The sequence below is a fragment of the Carcharodon carcharias genome, chromosome 4 (genome assembly GCF_017639515.1).
Source record: "Carcharodon carcharias isolate sCarCar2 chromosome 4, sCarCar2.pri, whole genome shotgun sequence".
NCBI lineage: Eukaryota > Metazoa > Chordata > Chondrichthyes > Lamniformes > Lamnidae > Carcharodon > Carcharodon carcharias.
In genome coordinates, this window is record NC_054470.1 from 39,141,081 (window position 1) to 39,165,078 (window position 23,998).

Genomic DNA, 23,998 nt, shown 5'->3' on the forward strand with positions numbered 1-23,998 from the left:
AATTTTGAAGCTGTAATTGCTCGTATTTGATCCCTCAACTACTGCAAATAGTCAACTTCCTTTTACCATTCTTTCCAATTTAAAACTCCTCTATCCAATCACCTTGTAATCTATGTTGTTTTAACAATGAAGCCCCAAGTGTTCTAACTTTTCTTTGTATTTGTGTTTCCTCACAACAAGCAATATCGTCTTGAAACATCTTTAAAACTTTAGTATGCTTCTTACAGAGTAGAGTCCAGTATTTCACACTGTACTCTAACAGCAACAACTTATACCTGTATAGCATCTTTAATGTAATAAAATATCCCAAAGCAGATGGGAAGCGTTATAATGCAAAATTTGACACTGAGCCACATAAGGAGATTTTAGGCCAGATGACCAAAAGCTTGGTCAGAAAGGTAGAAGTGTCTTAAAGGGGGAAAGAGAGGGAGAGAGGTGGAGAGATTTAGTGAGGGAATTCCAAAGTTTAGGGCCTTGGTAGTTGAAAACACAGCCACCAATGGTGGAGTAAATCAAACCCAGCTGTTCAAGAGGCAAGAATTAGATGAACGCAGATATCTTAGAGGGCTGTAGGGTTGACAGAAATTACAGAGATGGGGAGCAAGCGACCACAGGGGTGATGGGTGAATGGAATTTGATGTGAGTCAGAACACGAGCAGACAAGCTTTCATTGAAATCAGATTTATGGAGAGTGAAATGTGGGAGGGTGGCCAGGAGTTCTTGAAATAGTCAAATCTTGAGATAACAAGGGCATACTTGTAGGTTTCATCAGCAGATGAGCTGAGGCAGGGAGTAGGTGATGATACGGAGCTAGAATTGGACAGACTTAGTGATGACGTGATATGTATCCAGAAGCTCAGCCCAGGGTCAAAAGTTATACCAAGGTTATGAACAGTCTGAATGAGCCTCAGACAGTTGCCAGGAAAAGGGATGGTGTTCTTGGCCAGTGAATGAAGTTTGCCATGGGGAATGAAGACAATGGCTTAGATCTTCCCAATATTTAATTGTGAATCTAGTACCGAATGCTGATTGCATCCAAAGTGGAAACTCTACCCAACTGTCTTTAATGTCCTATGAACCTATACCTTTAGATCCCCTGTTCTTTCATAGCACCAAACCTACTTGCATTCCATTTATCTGCTCTAACACAGTTTGGCGTTCTAGTTTTGTACTGACTTTTCTTCTTGTCGGATTTTCAACTTATCATAATTCGATCACGACTCCCAACACCCCTAACTTCAGTTAACTCATCTACCTGATCTACAGTATTTCATTATTCATAACCAGATTTAGCAAAACCTTTGCCATTGTACTAGCATACTGCTTCATGACGGAGTCCTGTAAATGCTTTTTAAATATATCATTCCTTTTTCTCAATTGATAGGTGGATAACTAAAATCTCTCAATAATAATTTTGTTATTTGCGCTCATTTCTCTAATACAAATAAGGAGCAGGAGCAGGCTATTTGGCCCCGCAAGCCTGCTCCGCCGTTTAATCAGATCATGGCTGATCTGATAGTAACCTCAAATCTGCATCCCGCCTACCCCAAAAACCTATCACTCCCTTGCTTACCAAGAATCTATCCACCTCTGTCTTAAAAATATTCAAAGACTCTGCTTCTACAGCTTTTTCAGGAAGAGAGTTCCAAAGACTCATAACCCTCAGAGAGAAAATTTCACCTCATTTCCATTTTAAATGGACAACCTCCTATTTTTAAACAGTGACCCCCTAGTTTTAGATTCTCCCACGAGAGGAAACATCCTCTCCACATCCACCCTGTCAACACCCCTCAGAATCTTGTATGCTTCAATCAAATTGTCTCTTATTCTTCTAAACTTGAGTTTAGCCTAAGCCTAGCCTGCCCAACCTTTCCTCATAGGACAACCTCATAATGTGACTGCAGATTTTCTCTTCCATCTCCTTCTCCTGATTTGGAGGTTTGTAACACCACTATTAACGTGATAAATCCATTTTTTTAAACTTACAGCTCTAACCAAATTGACTCTATTTGTACCTCTTCTTATCTGCACTGAGCCACTTTGCAGCACTCTTTTACCAGATGTCACTGCATCTCCTTTCTTATCTTTTCTATTCCTCCATTTTATCAGAGGGCACTGCATAGCAATTAGGAGCAAGGATCCTATGTGATTTTTTTTTCTTAAGCCGAGGGAAGGCTGAAGCCTTCCTGGTTGAGATGAGCTATTGGGGGAATTGAGTAAGAACCAGCACAATAAGGAGAAATAGTTTACTTTGGTTTATAAATTCTAATGGAATATTGTAAGACGATTTCTTTCAAAGTTACAATTAGCAATTTTTTTCTTGAGAAAAGCAAAAACTATAGGTGCAGGAGCATTAAAAAAAATACAGAAAATGCTGAAAACAGTTAGCAGGTCATTTAGTGTCTGCAAATGGAATAGAAATGTTATAGCTTCAGTTGTAATTAGTAATTTACATTGATATAATGTGTTACTATGAAACGTTTGAATATAATTCTGGAACAATGATTTTGTTTTTGTTAGGGTGAGCAGCCCAAGTATTTTAGTGATTTCTACATGCTTACAGGTATGTAGCAATAATGATCTTTTAACTACTTAACAAATGTAACATAATGAATGGTTTATTTACATGTACTATTCCTTTATTACGCGTTACTTCTGGTGATTCCCAGTGGCTATAAGACTCAGGTTATAAGTTGCAGTTTTGGTTCTGCAATTCCCCACTTGAAATGCTCTTAATTTTAGTTGGATCATTCGGGAGGGAGACATTCAGTGGGAGTCAGGTACCCCTCCGAAGGCAACAGAGCGCAATCGGTAGAGGGTTGGCATCTACTAATTTGCCTGCTTTCTCAGGCAGGATATGAAGCCTAGGGAAAGAAAAAGATAAAGAAGTATGAATACTGAAATCTAGAAAACATTCATTATTGCCACTCTTTTTAATACAAAGGTTTCTCTGCATGTTAATGTTGGATAAGTAATTTTATTTTTCAAGTAATAGTAAGCAAGGACTGTGAAGAAGATGCAAAACTATCAGGCCCAGATGTAAATGGCTGATATTTAAAGTTGTAAAAACTATGTGGGTAAATATACTGCATAGTGTGATACTGAGCCAACCAGAGGACCAAGGTTCCCGATTCACAAGATAAAGCAAAATCCTGCGGATGCTGGAAATCTGAAATAAAAACAGAAAATGTTGGAAAAACTCAGCAGGCTTGGCAGCATCTTTGGAGAGAGAAACAGAGTTAACTGTTTGAGTCTGTAAGACTCTTCTTCAGAGCTAAAGAGAAGCAGAAATATGATGGATTTTATTCTGTTTATGATGGGGTGGAGCAGGTGGAATGAGATAGAAGAAAGAAGTGGGGGATGGAGGTGTAGAGGGATTGGACATCCATGGTGAAGAGGAGACGGCTGGGGTCAGGAAACTGGAAATTGTTGACATGATGTATGGCATTTCAGGCTCGGCATGATGCTGAACTCTTTTTCTGTCGCCTTTGTCTCTGTGCACACCTCTATGGGCAGGAGTGTTTTCCCCCCCCACCACCCCCCCACCGTTCAATGGATCCTTTCTCCCACCTCCAGGATTCTCTCTCTACTGGACCCCTCCCTCTGGCTTCTTACCTGCTCTTGATCTTTTCATTCAGAACTGTCAATGTGACATTGGCCGCCTTAATTACTCTGCTCCTCTCACCCACTCCAACCTGTCTCCTTCTGAACTTGCTGCACTACGTTCTCTCAGATCAAACCCTGACTTTGTTATCAAACCTGCTGACAAGGCTGGTGCTGTTGTTGTTTGATGTCCAAACCTATGCCTTGCAGAGGTGAGTGCCAGCTCTGACACTTCTTCCTCCCTCCCACTGGAACATGACCCCACCACTGAACATCAAGCCATTGTTTCCAGGATTGCCAGTGACCTCATCTCCCCTGGAGATCTTCCCTCCACAACTTCCAACCTCAGCCTCCCAACCCCACTCAGCCTGCTTCTACCTCCTTCCCAAAATCCAAAAACTGGTCTGTCCCAGTCGACCCATCGTGTCAACCTGTTCTTGCCCCAAGGAACCCATTTCTTCCTATCTTGACCCTGTTCTCTCTCCCCTTAAAGTCTCTCCAGTCTGTTCCCACCCACATTCGTGAGTCCTCTGATGCCCCACGTCATATCAACTATTTCCAGCTTCTTGGCCCTAACCGCCTCCTCTCCACCATGAACATCCAATCCCTCTACACCTCTATCCCCCACCAGGATGGTCTGAGAGCTCTCCCCTTCTTCCTTGAACAGAGATCCGAACAATCCCCATCCACCACCACTCTCCTCCGCTTGGCTGAACTTGTTCTCACACTGAGCAATTTCTCCTTTAACTTGTCTCGCTTCCTCCAAATTAAAGGTGTGGCTATGGGTACTCACATGGGCTCCAGTTATGCCTGTCTTTTTGTGGGTATATGGAACATTCCTTGTTCCGGTCCTACTCAGGCTCCCTCCCACAACTCTTCCTTTGGTATATCGATGACTGACTGTATTGATGCCACTTCATGCTCTCATCTGGATCTCGAAAAATTTATTGATTTTGCTTCCAATTTCCACCCCTCTCTCACCTTCACATGGTCCTTCTCTGACACTTCCCTTCCTTTACCTCTCTGTCTCCATTTCTGGTGATAGATTGTCCACCAATATTCATTATTAGCCCACCAACTCCCACAGCTACTTCGACGACAGCTCCTCACACGCTGCTTCCTATAAGGACTCCATCCCATTCTCTCAGTTCCCCCGCCTTTGTTGCATCTGTTCCAATGATGCCGTCTTCCAAAACGGCGCTTCTAACATGTCTTCCTTCTCCCTAACCAAGGTTCCCCCCCGACTGTGGTTGCCAGGGCCCTCAACAATGTCCAACCCATCTCCTGCAACTTTGCCCTCACCCGTTCCCCTCCCTCCCAGAACCATGATATGGTCCCCCTTGTCCTGACTTTTCGCCCCGCCAGCCTCCGCATTCAAAAGACCATCCTCTGCCATTTCCGCCAACTCCAAATACATTTTCCCCCACCAGCCCCTAACCCCCCTGCCCCCATCAGCATTCCATAGGGACTGTTCCCTCGGTGACACCCTGGTCCAGTCCCCCATCACCCCCAACTCCTCATCCACTTCTCACGGCACCTTCCCATTCAATTGCAAAAGGTGCAACATCTGCCCCTTTACCACCTCCCTCCTCATTGTTCAAGGCACCAAAAACTCCTTTCAGGTAAAGCAGCATTTCACTTGCACCTCTTTTATTTGGTCTACGATATTTGCTGTTCTCAATGTGGTCTCCTCTACATTCGGGAGACTAAACGCAGACTGGGTGACCACTTTGCGGAACACCTTCACTCGGTCTGCAAGCATGACCCTGACTTTCCTGTCACTTACCATTTCAACACAACATCCAGTTCTCATGCCGACATGTTCATCCTTGGCCTGCTGTAATGTTCCAGTGAACCCAACGCAAACTGGAAGAACGGCACCTCATCTTCCAATTAGGTACTTTACAGCCTTCCGGACTTAACATTTGAGTTAAACAACTTCAGACCATGAACTCTCTCCTCCCTCTTGACCCCTGTTTAATTCTAATTTTTATTGTATTCATTCATTTTTCTAAAATCCTTTTCCCTCAAACTTCCCTTTCCCACACAGGGCCATTGTTTTTATCTTTTGTTTTTGCAGAGTGCTGACCTTCGTTCTGCCATTAACACCTTCTGCTACCTTACCTTTTATGCCATTGTCAGTACCTTCTTTACTCTTTACTACTACCATTAACAGCCCCTTTGTTTTGTGTCCATGGCATCTTTGTCAATCTCTCCTTAGCTGTCGCCTATCCCTGACCTTCTATCCCATTCCACCTGCTCCATCCCTTTTGAACGAGTTAAAATCCATCATTTCTTACTTCTCTTTAGCTCTGAAAAAGAGTCACATGGACTTGAAACATTAACTCTGTTTCTCTCTCCACAGATGCTGCCAGACTTGCTGAATTTTTCCAGCATTTTGTTTTTATTCCCGATTCACTCATTGCTCTGTATTGTTGAGTGTCTATAAATGGCCACAATACCCTGTACTACGGAAATGAAAAATCAGCTGGGGTTGTTGATGGGGGTGAGGGGGGGGTGGTTCTGGAGTGGTGTTGGGGGTGGTGTGCAGTTCCCATAATTGATCGCAATCCAGTGACCATTGTTGGGAACTGTACTTATGTTATAGTGGGCAAGAACTGGATTGGCTTGGCTTGGATGTCATCTTGTCCAACCTCACAGAGAATGACTATGTTGCTGAACTATTGGAGGATAACTAGTGCCTGTGGAACTGTTAGCATTTTCTGGAGAAGAATGCAGAGGAGAGAAAATTGAGAGAAACTTTTGAAATCTTACTTTGTTAATGTACTTTACTAATGCTCATCCGAAAGATAGCACCTCCAGTAGTGCTCTGAAGCATTCACTTAGATTATGTGTTCAAAACTCTGAAGTGTGTTCGGAACACAGGCCGAAATCTTCCGCTCCCATTAGCTGTGGGTGTGTTTGACGGTGTGAGCGGGCAATATGGTGGGAAGGCCAAAAATTGGTTTTACGCTGTCGTGAAACCGGTATTCGATCATCCACTGCGCCCATCAATGGTGGGCCGCGTTTCCCACTGTCCAATGTCAGGAACTTAATGTTAATGCATTTCCATCTCATCATCGTGCCTGCAAGCCGGAATCAACCCCCCTGTCAAATTTAGCTCCCACGTCGGTGTGACTTCGAAACAGCATGATTTACAACTGCCTATAAAAGGTGTGCACCTGGTGAGCTGAACTTCGAAGGAAACTTGGAGGTGACTGCACACAGCCTTGTGCAGTGATCAAGGATTGCCAATAGGACTTAAAGGAAGAGGCGCGACGCATTCGGGGGCAGGGGTGCAGAGGAAAGTCACTTTTTCCTGACTGGCTTTCAGTGTGGCGCAGGGGCAAGGGCTCCAGTGCAGTGGGGTGGGAGAGGGTCGGCAAGGCAGCACAGACTGATGCAAGTCCATAATTACAAGTCATGGGCAGAGTGTGGGAAGGGTGAGGGAAGCAGTCACACACTTGGATAAGTTTGTCAAAAGTGAGCATTCTCCCACAGCTGAGACCGTTCAGCAGCAGCTCCATTGACATGCTTGGAATCATTTCTGAAGCATTTCTGCCCACTCAAGCAATGCAAAATCATGAAATTGCCACCAAATGCTTCAGAATTTTTCACCCCTTGGGTTCAGACTGCAAATTAATGTGCGTTTTAGGGGGCTGTAGAACAATTGGACGACTGGACAAGTTGTAGAACCTTCTTGAGAAAGGTGGCCATGGCGCAGTCATGTTTGAAAGCACTCGGAGCCCCTTGCAATTTCTTTATTCAGGTTTGGACCAGTCTCCCCCATGGTTCAAGCTAACAGCGCCACCTTGCAGTGTGGGTTAAGAGAATGCCTGCGCCTGAGCTGAAAGCACAGCATGCGGTCCAGTGGGCAGAGCTGCTGTCAATCAGCTGGATTGAGTGGAGAGGGTGGGGGGGCAGAGGTGGGTGGGATTTTGGACAGGCATGAAGTGCACTACATGCTGGCCATCCAAGTGGTGACCAGCACTCTCCGGCATGTGTAAAGGGGCGTTTGAGATGCAGTCGGAGCTGGAGGCTGAACTAAGAGAGGACCTTAGGGGACTTATCCTAACCCAGGCTTCTCTCCCTTTGATCCTGCAGGAGGAGAACATCAGGATCATGGAGCCTGGTGATCTGGTAGTATACCTCATGGCTTACAGGAAGTAGAGAAGAAGGAAAAGAGTGTGACGGAGGCGCCTGGCTCGCCAAAGGGGGGGCATCTCCCTGAAGATGAAGGGCCGGCAGGGCCTGCTGCGTATGCAACTGAAGATCCACAGCAAACTGTGGCAAGTAGGCACCTCACCTAGACCCAGGGTTTATAGGCAGCCTTTTCATTCCTGCAGATGACCGATAACCAGTATCGTCTAAGACTGCGCATGTCTAGGGAATTGGTCGGTCACATATGTCACCTGCTGGACAGAGTTGCGGGAACTTGGAGGGCACCTACTGCCAGTGGCCATGAAAGTAACTAGCACTCAATTTTTACACCAGTGGCTCCTTCCAGGACTCCACAGGTGACCTGTGTGGGACCTCGCATGGCTTCCCCCACAAATGCATCCAGGAGGTCATAGACACCATCTTTGCGAAGGCACAGAACTTAATGCATTTCGACTGGGTTCAGGAAAGCCAGGAAGCATGAGTGCTGGGATTTGCGCAGATCTCTGGTTTTCCAAATAAGAACATAAGACCATAAGAAATAGGAACAGGAGTAGACCATTTGACCCCTCGAGCCTGCTCTGCCATTCAATAAGATCATGGCTGATCATCTTGTGTTTAGATTTCCACATTCCCATCTAACTCTGATGACCTTTGATTCCCTTGCCTAACAAGAAACTATCTACCTCTGCCTTAAAAATATTCAATGACCCCACTTCCACCGTCTCCTTCAGAGGCAGAGGGTTCCAAAGTCGCATAACCCTCTGAGAGAAAAAGTTCTCTTCATCTCTGTCCTAAAAGGGTAAGCACTAGTTTTAAAACAGTGCCCCCTAGTTCTGGACTCACCCACAAGAGGAAATATCCTTTTGACATCCACGTTGTCAAGACCATTCAGGATCTTGTATGTGTGAATCAAATCACCCCTCAATCTTCTAAACTCCAGTGGAAACAAGTCCAGTCTGCCCAACCTTTCTTCATAAGACAACCCACTCATTCCAGGTATCGATCTAGTAAACATCTTTTGAACCGCCTCCAATGCTTTAAATCCATCCTTATTATGAGGGGCATAGATAGGGTAGACAGGAAGGAGCTTATTCCCTTGGTGGAGGGATCAATAACCAGGGGGCATAGATTTAAGCTAAGGGGCAGGAGGTTTAGAGGGGATGTGAGGAAGAATTTTTTCACCCAGAGGGTGGTAGGAATCTGGAACTCACTGCCTGAAAGGGTGGTAGAGGCAGAAGCCCTCATAACATTTAAGAAGTATTTGGATGTGCACTTGTGATGCCATGGCATATGAGGCTATGGGCCTAGTGCTGGAAAATGAGATTAGAATAGTTAGGTACTTGTTTGACCGGCGCAGACTCGATGGGCCAAAGAGCCCTTTTCTGTGCTGTAGACCTCTATGACTAAGGAGACCAAAACTGCACACAATATTCGAAGTGCAGTCTCACCAATGCCCTGTATAACTGAAGCATAACATCCTTGCTTTAATGTTCCATCCCTCTTGTAGTAAAGGATAGCATTCCATTAGCCTACCTAATTACTTGCTGTACCTGCATAGGAACCCTCTGTGACTCATGTACTACAGCATCTAGATCCTTTTGCACCTCAGAATTATGCAGCCGTTCTCCATTTAAGTAGTACTGTTTTTTTTGTTCTTCCCGCCAAAATGAACAACTTCACATTTTCCTGCATTAAATTCCATTGCCAGATCTTTGCCCACTCACTCAACCTATCTATATCCATCTGCAACCTCCCATGTCCTCTTCACAACTTACTTTCCTATCCATCTTTGTGCCATCTACAAATTTAGCTACCATGTCTTCAATCCCCTCATCTGAGTCATTGATGTGAATTGTAAAAAGTTGAGGCCCCAACACAGACCCCTGTGGGACTGTACTCATCACATCCTGCCAATCAGAAAAACACCCATTTATACATACTCTCTGCTTTCTGCCAACCAGCCAATCTTCTATCCATGCTAATATGTTACCCACAACACCCATGCGCTTTTATTTTCTGGAATAACCTTTGATGTGGCACCTTATCAAATGCCTTCTGGAAATCCAAGTACAGTACGTCTACAGGCTCCCCTTTATCTTCTTCATATGTTACTCCTTTAAAAAAACTCCAAAAATTGGTTAAACATGATTTTCCTTTCACAAAGCCATGCTGATTCTTTCAGATTGCCTTGACCTCTTCTAAATGCCCAGCTATAACCTCCTTAATGATCGATTCTAATAACTTCCCAATGACAGATGTCAAGCTAACTGGCCTATAGTTTCCTGTTTTCTGCCTCCCGCCCTTCTTGAATATAGAGGTTATATTTGCTACTTTCCAATCTGATGGAACCTTTCCAAAATCTAGCGAACTTTGGAAAATTAACACCAGCGCATTGAATACCTCATTAGTCACCTCTTTTAAGACCCTAGGATGTAATCCATCAGGACCCGGAGACTTGCCAGCCCGCAGCTCCATCAATTTGCTCAGTACCATTTCCCTAGTGATTTCAATTTCACCTAGTTCCTTTCTTCCGTTCATCTCCTGATTTGCAGCTATTGCTGGAATATTTTTTGTATCCTCTATAGTGAACACAGAAGTAAAATATTTGTTCATTTTCTTCTGCCATTTCCTTGTCATATACTATTAAGTCCCCACTGTCACTCCTCTAGAGGACCAACATTCATTTTACTTACTCTTTTCCTTTTTAAATACCTGTAGAAACTTTTGCTATCCATTTTTACATTTCGAGCTAGCTTTGTCTCATACTCTAATTTATTTCTCCATTTTTTTTATTCGTTCATGGAATGTGGTCTTCGCTGGCTAGGCTAGCATTTATTGCCCATCCCTAACTGCCCTTGTTCAGAGAGCATTTAAGGGTCAACCACATTGTTGTTGGTCTGGAGTCACATGTAGGCCAGACCAGGTAAGGACAGCAGATTTCCTTCCCTAAAGGACATTAATGATCCAGATGGATTTTCATGAGAATCGGCAATGGCTTTGTGGTCATCATCAGACTTTTAATTCCAGATTTTTATTGATTCGAATTTCACCATCTGCCTTGGTGGGATTCAAACTTGGGTCCCCAGAGCATTGCCCTGGGTCTTTGGAATACCAGTCCAGTGACGATACCACTGATCAATAATTACCTCTTGATTAACCTTTTAGTCATTCTCTGCTGTTCTTTATATTCTGCCCAATCATCTGTCCTCCTACTCATCTTTGTGGAGTTGTACGCCTTTTCCTTAAGTTTGATGCTTTCCTTAACCTCTTTAGTTAACCATGGATGGTGGATCCTCCCCTTAGAATTTTTCTTTATAGTAGAAATGTACTTATTTTGAACACTCTGAAATATCCCCATAAATGTCTGCCACTGCTTATCTGTCGATCTAGCCTAGTTTCCCAGTTCACTTCAGCCAGCTCGGCTTTCATCCCAGCATGGTTGCCCTTATTTAAGTTTAAGATACTGGTCTTGCACCCACTCTTGTCCCTTTCAAGCTGGATGTAAAATTCAATCGTTTTGTGGTCACTGCTACCTAGGCGTGCCTTTACTCTGAGGTCGTTAATTAATCCTGTCACATTACACAATACCAAGTCTAGTATAACCTGTTCCTTGGTTGGTTTCAGAACATACTGCTCTAAGAAACTATCTGAAAAGCATTCTAAGAACTCCTCATCCAGGTTATACTGCCAATCTGATTTTTCCAGTTTGTGTAGATTAAAATCACCCATGATTATTGCAGTCCCTTTATCACAAGCACACAATATGTTCTCTTGAATACTTTGTCCTACACTGTGGCTACTGTTAAGGGCCTGTAGACCACTCCCGCTAATGACTTTTTTCTTCAACTATTCATAATCTCCACCCAAACTGATTCTACATTCCTGAGCTCCTGAACCTTGGTTTTTTCTAACTATTGCAACAATGCCCTCTTTGATTAACAGTCCTATCCCTCCACCTTTACCTACCTTCCTATTCTTCTTGAATGTCATGTACCCTTCAATATTAAGGACCCAGTTGTTGTTGTCCTTTAGCCACGCCTCTGTAATTGCTATCGGATCATATTTATTTACTTCAATGTGGGCCATCAATTCATTTACTTTGTTATGAATGCTACATGCATTTAGAAAGAGAGCCTTCAGTTTTGTCTTTTTGTTACCTTTGTAACATTTAGTCTTGGCTGTTGATGTATTCTTAGGTTTTTTCTCTCTGTCCCTTCCTACCATTCTCTGACCCTCTTTTTTCATTTTACTATTTTTCCCCCCTGTCTTGACTCTACCCCTTGAATTGCTATCTCTACCCAAGCTTGATCCCTCACCCCTCTTATTTAGTTTAAAGCCCTCTCTAAAGGTGCAGCGTGCCATCTACTGCACTCATATGGCACCTAGATCTCCATGGCAACAAGCAGTCCAGTATGTGAAGTGCAAGGGTTCCGCTCACAATGTTCAGCTGGTCTGCGAGCACCACAAATGCACCCTACAAGTCTGCACACGATTCCCAGGGAGTGTCCACGACTTCCACATCCTTAGCAGGTCTCAGATCCCTGGCATCTTCCAGGGTCCACAGAGGATGCAGGGTTGGCTCCTCAGGGACAAGGGCTCCCCACAGAGGGCGTGGATAATGAAGCCCTTGCGGCGGCCTCAGACTGTAGCAGTGTGACGGTACAATGAGGCTCATGCCACAGCCCAGACTTTGGTGGAGCAAACGATAGGCATCTTGAAAATGAGGTTCTGGTGTCTTGTCAGATCTGGTGGAGCACTGCAATCCAGTTCCTAGAGGGTGCCACACATTATTATTGTTTGCTGCGTGCTAAACAAACTGGCGCTGCTATTGGGGGGAGGTCCTGGCTGAGGAGGAGATGGAAGAGCTGCACATCTCATCCGATGAGGAGAATGTCAAAGGGGATGAGGGTGATTAGGTCCTCTAAGGTGAGAATGCCAGCGATGAGGCCATCACACTGGCCAGACAAGGCAGGTGTGCTCATGAGGCCCTAATAGCTGCAGGATTTGTGGAGGGTGCTGATGAGATGCAGTGAGGAGAGTCTTGACATCCTCACCTTACATCTGTGAATATTTGACTCCTGTGTGGCTGATGGCAGCGCACATACCCTCAGTGCTTAGGCCCATGTCATGGAGATGCAGCAGAGGCCCTTATTTGTAGCTTGATTCCAGGAGGATGATGGTGACATGCAGTGAGGACACTCCATAGATCTTCACATTGCCTCTGTGAATGTCTGACTCCTGTCTGGCTGAGGGCAGTTCACTTGTGCTCTGTGATCAGGGCCATATGGAGACACAGCTGTGAAACATTAAGTGCATCTGATCTTTTGGCAGCCTTCATTATCTGTACCCTTCAAGACTACGCCATCACTGGCAGATGCTGAAGAGATGGGGGGAGCCAGCCTCACCTTAAAGGTGATGAGAGCACACACAGCGAATGACAGAATTCTAAAGCTTGCTGACAGCATTCTGGCAGCAATGGCAAGCACCATCAAGGTGCAGGCATCACTAATGTGTCCAGTGAGTGTGGAGCCAGACCATCACTTTGCTCTGAAGGTTACAAACTGCGCAGGGAAAAGGCCCTGGACTGAGAAACTTGCCTTTATCTTGTGCAGGAAGCAATGTTTCACACCTGAGTTACTTAAACTCTGCTCATCATAACAAGGGGCCATAGACAAGGAGGCGTTCTTGGGAGTTTATTTCCAATAGTGAACATTATGCACAAGTGATTAGCACCTGTGCCCATGCAGTGAAACCACATCTTCTTAACCTTCCTAACCTTGCCACTACGTCTTGGTGCTCCCCCGACATCCACAGTGGAGGTGAAGGCAGCCTGCTGACTGCTACGCCCTGTCTGTGATGACCTTGGTGGGCGTCCTCTGGAAGGCTGAGACATGGAGAGTCCTGGCTACTTTGGGTATCTTGCTGTGGGCCAGGTGTACCCTCCTTGGCCTGTGGAGCTGGATACAATGGAATCAGAGGAAGAGGGGATTTAGATCGGCCAGACATTCCTGGAGTCCCATGGGTGGATGGCCCTGGGATGTCAAGCTGCAGGTCCTCTTCCCTATGGGTGCCCGAGGGCCCCTGGCTGACTCCTTGAGGAGAAGGGGAAGCTAGAATGAGATCGAGCTGCCTTGCAACCCTCTCCCATTGATGCTGTTGGAGGACAACTATGCCGACAGGGATGGAGTTCAGCCCGTGCAGCAGTACAGGACTGATGTCCTGGACTAAGGCCTCCACGGCGGCTGCTATCATGCCATCTTGGTGTGTCAGCATGCCGGCACTAACACCTCAGAATGAAGGCGGATGGATTTCCCCATTGTCCCTTGCAATCTGAGGAGTGCAGCGGACATCCCTTCCTGATGTTCCCGTGATTGCCTTTGCAGCTCCATCAACTGACTGAGGACAGAATCCAGAGACTCATCATCTGACTTGGACTCAGCAGACTTCTTGCCTCTAGCAGTCCTCCGAGTGCTAGCGATCTCAGATGTCCCTGCCTCCACCTGTTGTGGAACAGATTGTGTAATGTGTTCACCAGATTGTGATCCCGAGGCTGCTCAACATCTAGACCCCACAGAGGTGTGTGTCGCTGCACTGGTGGAAGATGGTGGTGGGGGCTGTGTTGGGTCTTCAATAGTGCTGCCCTCAGGGTCCTCACTCTAAGTGCTTTCAGCACTGGAGTCGGGGCCAAGGTTGCCTGAAGGCAACATGTCAGTTGTGCCTAGGAGAGAAAGTGGAAATTATTAGTGCTTTCAGCTGCATTATACACAGAACAGTGGATTTAGAGTAGCATTGAGAGGGATGATCTGATGCAGGATCCTCATGTGGATGCTTGCCACCAACCTCAGCATCACCACAGGAACGATCCAGGTCCTCTCCAGCCAGCTCCAACGCGTGACTCTTGAACGGAATGAGGACCTTGATGCCTGACACTCCACCTCTGATCTGGGACTTCTCCCATTGATTGTGCACGATCTTATCCTGCATAAAGACAGAGAGAGTGAGCGCAAGGTGCATGCATGGCCAAATGAGATGGAAGCCAGGTGTGCATGTATGCTGAGTGGAGCCATGGATGGGATGAGGAGGCTATCTCCAGAGGAGATGAATCAGATGGAGATGTGAGGATGTATGTGAGGGAGTGAATGGTGATGTCCCTTGAGCAGGCCATGAGTGATGTGCCAGTGAATGTGTGATGGCTTTAAGTGGGTGAGTTGAGAGTGATCAGATGGTTGACTTATCCTGGTGGCACGGATGAGATCATTCATCCTGTTTCTGTACTGGATGGCTGATCTCTTGTGAGCAGCATTGGCACTGACCCCTGCTACTACTATCTCCCAAGCCACAGTGGTGAGACTGATGGTCCTCCTGCGGCCAGAGTGGGGGTAGCAGACATCATGGTGGGCCTCCACGGTGTCCAAAAGATTTCCCAGGGATGTGTCACTGAATCAGGGGCTGCACTCTTCTAGGCCTTTGGGACCATGTCTTCACTAGAGCAGCCCTGGGCTGCAAGAATTGAGTACATTGACTGCATTTTAAATATGGTGTCGGTGTGAAGAAGTAGTGAGGTAACAGCGTGGAGGGCAAATTGGAGCATGCCCACTAGTGAGACAGCATGATTGTATAACTTGAGGCGGGAAGGGGACGATACAGCATGAAAATCCGCCATTGCAGCCGATGGGCAAAATGTTGTTTTCATGCCTGCTACCGCACTTGGTGCAAATCTTTAGTGCAAATCTGGGATGATTCCGCCCATAACCTTCAGACCCAGAAGCAAGGATGCGAACAGTGAGGTTAAATTTCACTTGCGGTTGCTATTTGGTTAAGCCTTTCTGGTATTTGTAAAGAAGTTTCAGATGTGATTAATATTCTATTTTTGTTGGCAGATATTTGAGGGAATTTAATCTCCCCCACCAGGCAGGAACCAGGCAGAGGACGAGTTAAAATGAGCAGCTCAATTTAATGCTCTATTTCAACAGTTTCAATGGTACTGTTTTACCATCCAGTTCAGTGAAGTCTTGAGTAGGCGAATACTGGGATGTTTTCCTAACACCTGGATTTATTAATAAGGATATAGCTAGACACTCAGTGAATTGTAAAACTGGAAATTTGCAATGTCACCACCAATTACAAATATTGAATTAGTGTGAGTAAATACAAATAATTCAATAACGAATAACTTTAAAATATATCTTCTGGGTTAAATATATGAAGGGACTTTTAGGATCAGAGTCTAGAGTGCTGTGTGTAGCATGTATGCATGGTGAACATGCATGAAGTGTATGAAGGCTGACCTCTTTGGCCAGGTAGTTGCATAGTTTGTGAGTCACTTGGACAAATTCTGCAGGATGAGGTAGGGGGAAAGTTTAGTGGAGCAATTGTCCCAGCTGGTCATCACCTCACAGGTTGCTCGGATTAGAGGAACTGGTAAAGAAGACTTGATAAAGGGATTGGAATTACGGAAAGGCTGGACCAAGTAAGAACAACAGATTTCCTCCTCTTATGGACATAGTGAACTAGATGTGTTTTCATGACAGCCCAATAATTTTGTGGCCACTTTTACTGATACTGAGGTCATGTCAGACTCACATAATTGAATTTTTTTGAGGAGGTAACAAGTAGGATCAATAAGGGTAGTGCAACTGATGTAGTCTATATGGATTGTAAAAGACTTTTGATAAGATCCTACATGGCAGACTTCTCCTGAAAGTAAAAGCCCATGGGACTCAAGGCAAAGTGGCAAGTTGGATCCAAAATTGGTTCAGAGAACTACATTACAAAGGATAGGCATTGCATAGGATATACGGCATGGAAACAGGCCATTTCATCCAACCAATCCATGTTAGTGTTTATGCTCCACACTAGTCTCCTCCCATCTTTCCTCATCTAAATCTACTATTGTAACCTTCTATGCCCTGCTCTGTCAAATGCTTGTCCAGCTTCCCGTTAAAAGCTTTATGCTTCATGCAATCCCTGTTATGCAAGTTCTACAATCTCACCAATCTTTGAGTGAAGAAATGTCTTTTGAATCCCTTGTTGGATATCTTGGTGACTATCATATTGACAGCCTCTAGTTATGCTCTTCTCAGAAGAGAAACTATTCTCTCTGTATCCACTCTATTGAACCTTTTTCGTAAATTTAAAGAATTCTGTTAGGTCACTGCTCAGCCGTCTTTTTTCAAGAGAAAAGAGACTCAGCCTGTCGTTCCTTTCCTGATATATATAACCACACATTTCTGGTATCATCCTTGTAAATCTTCTCTATACCCTCTCCAATGCCTCTACGTCTTTATTATCTTATGGCAGCCAGAACTGAGCGCAGTATTCCAAGTGTGGTCTAATCAAGTTTTGATACGGCTTTAGCATAACTTCCCTACTTTTCAATTCTGTCCCTCTAGGAAGGAAGCTGAGTGCTTGATTTGCTTTTTTTATGGCCTTGCTAACCTGTGACACAACTTTTAGTGATTGGTGTATTTGAACCTTGAGATCATTTTGCTCCTCTACCCCACTTAGATTTGCACCTTCCAAGTAATAAGAGACTTCCCTATCCTTCCTATTTCACATTTATCTGAAGTTTCGAGTCCTCATGACCCTTCAACAGAACTAAGTGAAAATAGGAAAGGGGTGAAATATAAGCTGGTTTAAGGGGGTGGGGGAGAAGGGGGGTTGTTGGGACAAGCAAGCAGTGATAGGAGGAGATAACCTAAAGATGTCACAGACAAAAGAACAAAGAGGTGTTGAAGGTGATGATATTATCTAAAAGAAACTGCTAATTAAGAGTGGAGTGCAGGATAAGCAAGTACTGATAGCTCTAGTGGGGGTGGGGTGAAATAAGACTAAAAGGGCATAAAAGGTATAGATAAACGATGGGTGGAAATATATTTAAAAATAATGGAAATAGGTGGGAAAAGAAAAATCTATGTAAAATAATGGAGAAAACAAAAAGGAGGGGGAAGAAATGGAAAGGGGGTGGGGATAGAGGAGGGAGTTCAAAATCTAAAGTTGTTGAACTCAATATTCAGTCCGGAAGGCTGTAAAGTGCCTAGTTGGAAGATGAGGTGCTGTTCCTCCAGTTTGTGTTGAGCTTCACTGGAACATTGCAGCAAGCCAAGGACAGACGTGTGGGCAAGAGACCAGGGTGGTGTGTTAAAATGGCAAGCGACAGACCGAAGGTGTTCTGCAAAGTGGTCACCCAGTCTGCGTTTGGTCTCTCCAATGTAGAGGGGGCAGACCTTGGCACCCCCTCTTCCCACCTGAGGCCCGAGCAGGGTAACCTGCCAGGTGGGGAGCATCCCTTGAGTGGCCATTAATTTGCCACTTAAGAGCCTCAAATGGGACGAGAGCCTTTCCCATGCCCTGTAAAATTGCAAACAGGTCAGATGGGAGGGTGGTGGGAAGGACACCCGGAGAATTTTACGGATCTCCCTGCTTGCAAACCCGTTACTGGAGGCCTGTAAAATTCTGTCCCATGTGGCAGTTATCCCTGCTATTCCTGGTTCCTCCCAATGGATAATTGCCTCTGGCTCCCCTGTTTTATTCTAGACACTCTGTACATTACTGTTTTTACTCATTTTTAATATTTCCTCTCACTTTTTGTTTCACCATCCTTTTAGAATCCTGTTCTATAACTCTGTTTATCCCCTTGCCATCAATTTCCACCCCTATTCTATTCTTTCTTATGCTGTCCTTCCCTGTTTTGTTTATAAGATCATAAAATATAGGAGTAAAAGTAGGCCATTCGGCCCATTGAGTCCGCTCCAACATTCAATGAGATCATGGCTGATCTGATAATCCTCACTCCACTTTCTTACCTTTTCCGCATAGCCCTTGATTCCCTTCCTCATTATAAGACCATAAGAGGATGAATAGATATATAGAGGATGCTTACATTTCTTGCCGATCTCCACTCCATCTTACTAGTGTCAAGCCTTTGCACCTCCCTTTTTACCATTTCTGCAAGAACATGGGTCCAATCCAGTTCAGGTGGTGTCAATCCCATCAGTTCAGCTCCTTCCTGTCCCAGGACTGGTGCCATTATCCCATGAAAAGGAACCCCTCTTTCCTACCCAGCCCTTTAGCCACATATTAGTTCTCCTGAATCATCTGCTCATATACCAATTTGCATGTCGCTCAGAAAATAATCCAGAGATTATTATCTCAAGGTACTGATTTTTAATTTTGTGCCTAATTCCTGATACTCTTTCAGTAGGACCTCCTCCCTGTTCTTACCTATGTCATTTATTCCAACATGGTGCACAACACCCTCCTGTTTCCAGATTCCTCTCCAGCTACCCTGGTACCAGGTGGACAACACACTATTAGGGATTCTCATTTTTGGCTTAAGAGGATGATATCTATCCCTTTAATTATAGGAACCCCTATTACTACCACATTTCTATTCAGTTTTTCCCCCCTACTGGACAGCCGTCTGTACCATGGTGCCTAGATCTGCATTGTGGCTGTGTCCCTGTAGTCTTTTCTCCTCAATGTTCTTATATTGAGTACATTGTACCTTTTGGACAGGATCAGTACCTCCTTGACCTCCTCTTCTCATCCCCTCCTAAATCCCCATGTTGTACATTTGGGGAAGGCTAGCAAAGCAAGAGAATATACAATAAGTGGTAGGATATTGAGAAGTGCAGAGGAACAGCAGGACTTTGGAGTGCATGTCCATAGATCCCTGATGGTGGCTGGTCAGGTAGATAAGGTGCATGGAATATAGGAGCAGGGAGGTATTGCTGGAATTGTATAAAACACTAGTTAGGCTACAGCTGGAGTATTGTATTCCGTTCTTGTCACTGTACTACAGGAAAGACATGGGGAAAAATATCCCCCCCCCCCCATTCCGGGGGAAGTGCAGGAGCGAGCGCAAGCTGGAAAGCCTCCGATTGGCATCCCCATTCAGGGGCGCGCTGCTATTTTACGTGGGTAGGCCAATTAAAGCCCGCTCAGCGTGACATCTGCCAGGAAGTGCTATGTGCTCCCTGTGTGGGTGGGGAGTGGTGGGGGTTCCCTCAGCCAAGAGTGTGCTCTTTTGTGCATGTGTGTGAAAGAGCACACAGATCTCCCTGAAGCAAAGTGCTGCCTCAGAGGTCAGCTCCAACTTAAAAATTTGAATAAAGATTAGAAAAAAATTTCCCTGCCAGTTCCCTCATGTGACACTGTCACATGAGTTGGGACATGTCCATAACTTTTATTGTAAAATATTCTGCATTTTTTTAAATCACTCATGTAACCTCATCCCGTCCTGGATTAGGTTTCATGTTTTTTCACAAACCCGCCTAGGCTCCCAGCCTGCCTGCCAATCTTAAGCTTGGACGGGCAGGTCCATTAATGAGTTCAATTGGTTTTTTAATGGCCTTAGTAGGCCGTTGACAGGTCAGTGGGCGCGCATCCGACTCGGATGTGCGCCCACCAAGCTGACAATCTAAATGACGCGGGGTGACGTCGGGATGCAAGCCTAACGTCACCCCGCATCAGTTTACGCATCGGCAAGTGGGGCCCACCCACGCTCGCCGACCAGAAGATGCTGGCCATGATTACACTAGAGAGGGTACAGAGGAGACTGACAAGGATGTTGCCTAGACTGGAGAATTTTAGTTCTGGTTCTTCCCAACTCCCTTCTTCATTGTGGACCTCTGAAGTAAACATGATTTTAAGAGGAAAGATTGGATAGGTTACGACAGGGTAAGCTGAGGGGGCCTTACTGAAGTGTGGAAAGTTATGAAGGGACTTGACAGAGTGGATAGAAAGGCCATATTTCCCTTGGTTGAAGGGCTCATAATCATCGGGCATAGATTTAGGGTAAGAGGTAGGGAATTTAGAGAGAATTCTAGGGGATTTTTTTTTTGCCCAGAGTGTGGTTGGGATCTGGAAGTCAGTGCCTGAACAGGTGGTAGTGGCAGAAGCTTTCACCTTAACATTTAAAAAGTAATTGGATAAGCACTGAAGTGCCGTAACTCACAAGGCTATGAACCTTTGGCTGGAAATGGGATTAGGTTGGCTGGCTCCTTGTCGGCGGGAACACATAGGGCCGAATGGCGTCTTTGCGTGCTGTAAATTTCTATAATCCTGTGACACACCAACCAGGAATGAAATTACAGGCCTTTCTATCCAAGATAACTCAGTGTCACACAATAGAGTGAATTTACCCAATGAGTATTGCTTTTTTATTAAACTAGAATCAAACGAATCAATGAGGCTGATGCAATTGATTTTAGATAAACAGGATCAATGAGCCTGAACAGCTTTAAAGTCGTGATGTTCCCAATTGACTTTCTATTTTTTTAAAAATTACTGTATTACAATATTATTTAGTGATCCATGTTCCCTTCATAACAGTAACTCCCTCTGATCTGACCTGGGAAATAATACCACAAAGTGGATACATACCATCATCCAGAGAAGGGCACTCCATGTGGTAAGACAGAACATAGGATTATAGGAGTGAGAACTGCCAGATACTGGGGTGGTTATCTGATTAGACCGATTAAGATTATTGCCTTCACAGCATAACTTGCTGGGAGTAATGAGGTTGTCATCAGCAATTTTTAATTTGGTGCTAGCAGTGGAAAAAAATCTTCCCCTTGTTCCGGATGTGAGTGCCACACTATCAAGTGGGATGGGTTGGTTTCACTTCCAATATGATTCATCTCCCTCCTTCCTGTGGTGTCAGTAATATTGATAGGGTCAGTTTGAGGCTGGTTTAGTTCCATCCCTCAGTGGAGCAGGAGTCAAGCTATTTGTTGTGACATCACTTGGTAAGTTCAGGACAAAAATTACCTTCCTGCAACAATTTCCCAGTGGCAGCAAAAATAAGTGGACACTGAGTTGCATGTAAAAAAAAAAAAAATCTATTGATGCTGGCATTAACATGTTTATATTTGCTGGCTACCAGTTGGAAGAGAAGTTGAAAAGTTGTGCAGAAAGCAAGGTTTGTTTCACTTTAATGATGCCACTGATGAAAACCAAGCCACCATGATGGATACCCTGAATAGGTAGCTAACTTGCCCGGAGCCGAACTCTGAGATCTTTGTCATATCTTGGCAGGACAAAAACATTGGTGCATATACATGGAGTTCTAGTACCTAACTGAACTGGTTTATTTTGGCTTGATTTATATATAGACATTCACAAATAGCAACAAGAGGATGCTATTACACTCCTCCCTCCTTTATGAAAAAGTTGCACAATGTTCAAATCCATACAACTGGTTTGCATTTCTTGTTTTTCATTCATTTACAAATCCAACTTAACCACTGGTTTCCTATTCCTAAGAGGATATCGCCTTTCTTGTCCCAAAACCTGGGGAAGGAACTTGACCCATGTTGGCCTGAGTCTGAGAAGTTTTCTCCAACAAGGACTGATTTTGCCTTGACCTTCAGTTGAATTTTCCACATAATCAGACACATTTGCCTGACTCTGACTCAAATCTGAACTGGTTTCAGGCACAACTTGTGCTGGGGTAACTATTGGTAGTCTAGTCGTATCCTAACTAACCAACTCATCAGGCTCATTTTATTCTTCCCAATTCCTTTCTTCATTGTGGACCTTTGAAGGTAAACATGATCTACATGTACAAACCTAACCTTTCCACTACCAAATATCTTGACCAAATATGTGTGAGGACCATATATTTTCATGACTCTCCTTGGTAGCCATTTACAATGTTGATCTTTCAACTTAACCTTTTGGTTCAACTTGTTCTCCAATATCATCTGTTCTCACTGACATCTCTTCGATGTGTGAAGAGAAGACATCTTCCCTGTTGGGCATAACCTTTGATGGGGATGATAATCTAGACATTGCATCGGCAGTACAATGATCTTTTGATTGCCTGTACTTAATGAATGTTGTACTTATAAATAGACAAAATCAAAGCCCATCTCTGCATTCGAGCTGATGCTAAATTGGGTACTGGAGACTTTGGATTCAGTGGAGTATGATCAGTTTCAGTTGTGAAACTACGACCATACAAGTATTTATGAAATCTTCTTATTCCAAAAATCAAAGACAATGTTTCATGTTCTTTCTAAGCATAATTTTGCTCACTGGCACTGGGGGTGCATGAAGCAAATACATTCAGCCTCTCCTCACCATTATCCAACACATGAGTGATCTCAGCACCTACTCTGTATGGAGAGGCATCACATACTAGCTTAATATTTTTGGACACATCATAATGTACAAGCGTTGTAAGTCTACTGTTAAGTTTCACACCACTTGAATGCCTTGTCATTCCTTTATCCAATTTCACAGAACACCCTTCCTCAAGAGGTCACTCAATGGATGCAATAATGTTGCCAAATTTGGTATGAATTTACCATAGTAATTCACCAGACCCATAAAAGATCTGAGCTCAGAGATATCCTGAGGCGGAGGCGCATTTCTTGTAACTTGAATCTTACTCTTGATAGTATATAAGCCATCTTTGTCTACCCAGTGACCCAAGTGCTCTACAGAGTTTTGAAGCACTTCACATTTGTGTATCTTCACCCAAACTCCATGCTTTTCCAAATGTCTGTCATGGATCTGCCTGTTTGGAGCTGAAAAAAGTATGTCATCCAAATAGCATACCACTCACTCAATTCCTTGCAAAATTTGGTTTGTTATATCTTGAAAAATCCCAGAGGCTGAAGAAACACTAAATGGCAGCCTATGAAACTGAAATAGACCCATGTTTGTATCAGTAGTCAAATATGACTTAGACTCATTGAGCAGAATATTGCGACGAGGCAAATGGATTGTGCCCTCCCAAACCCCCGCCCCCAGAAGCAAAGTCGGTGGGAAGCCAACCCACTTCATGCTAGCCCATCCCACAGCCAAAGTGCTGCGGGCACACTGAATTGGGTCTGTGTGGGACTTCCTTGCCTCAGGAGCTACTAGCCAATCTAATTGGCCACCAACTTCATTAGTCCTGGCAGCACCAAGAGTGCATTAATGAGCGCAGCCGGGACTGCAATCAAGAACAAGAAGGCCCATGGTTCCCAGAGCCAGGTGAATCTGGGGTCGGAGAGGTTTTGGGCAATTTAGGGAGGTGGGTGGGGGTGTGGGGTTTGTGTGTTTCATGAGCCGGATAGGTTGAAAGGAGAGGTACTATCTTAGGGGACTGCCCCCGATGCGCAAAGGGCCCACCGCTGAAGATAACACTCATCCTTTGAGAGAGTTTTTTTACAAAAGCAGCCTGCCCACTCCTACCCGACTGCCCATGCCAAGCATTTTATGGCATGGACAGTGTATT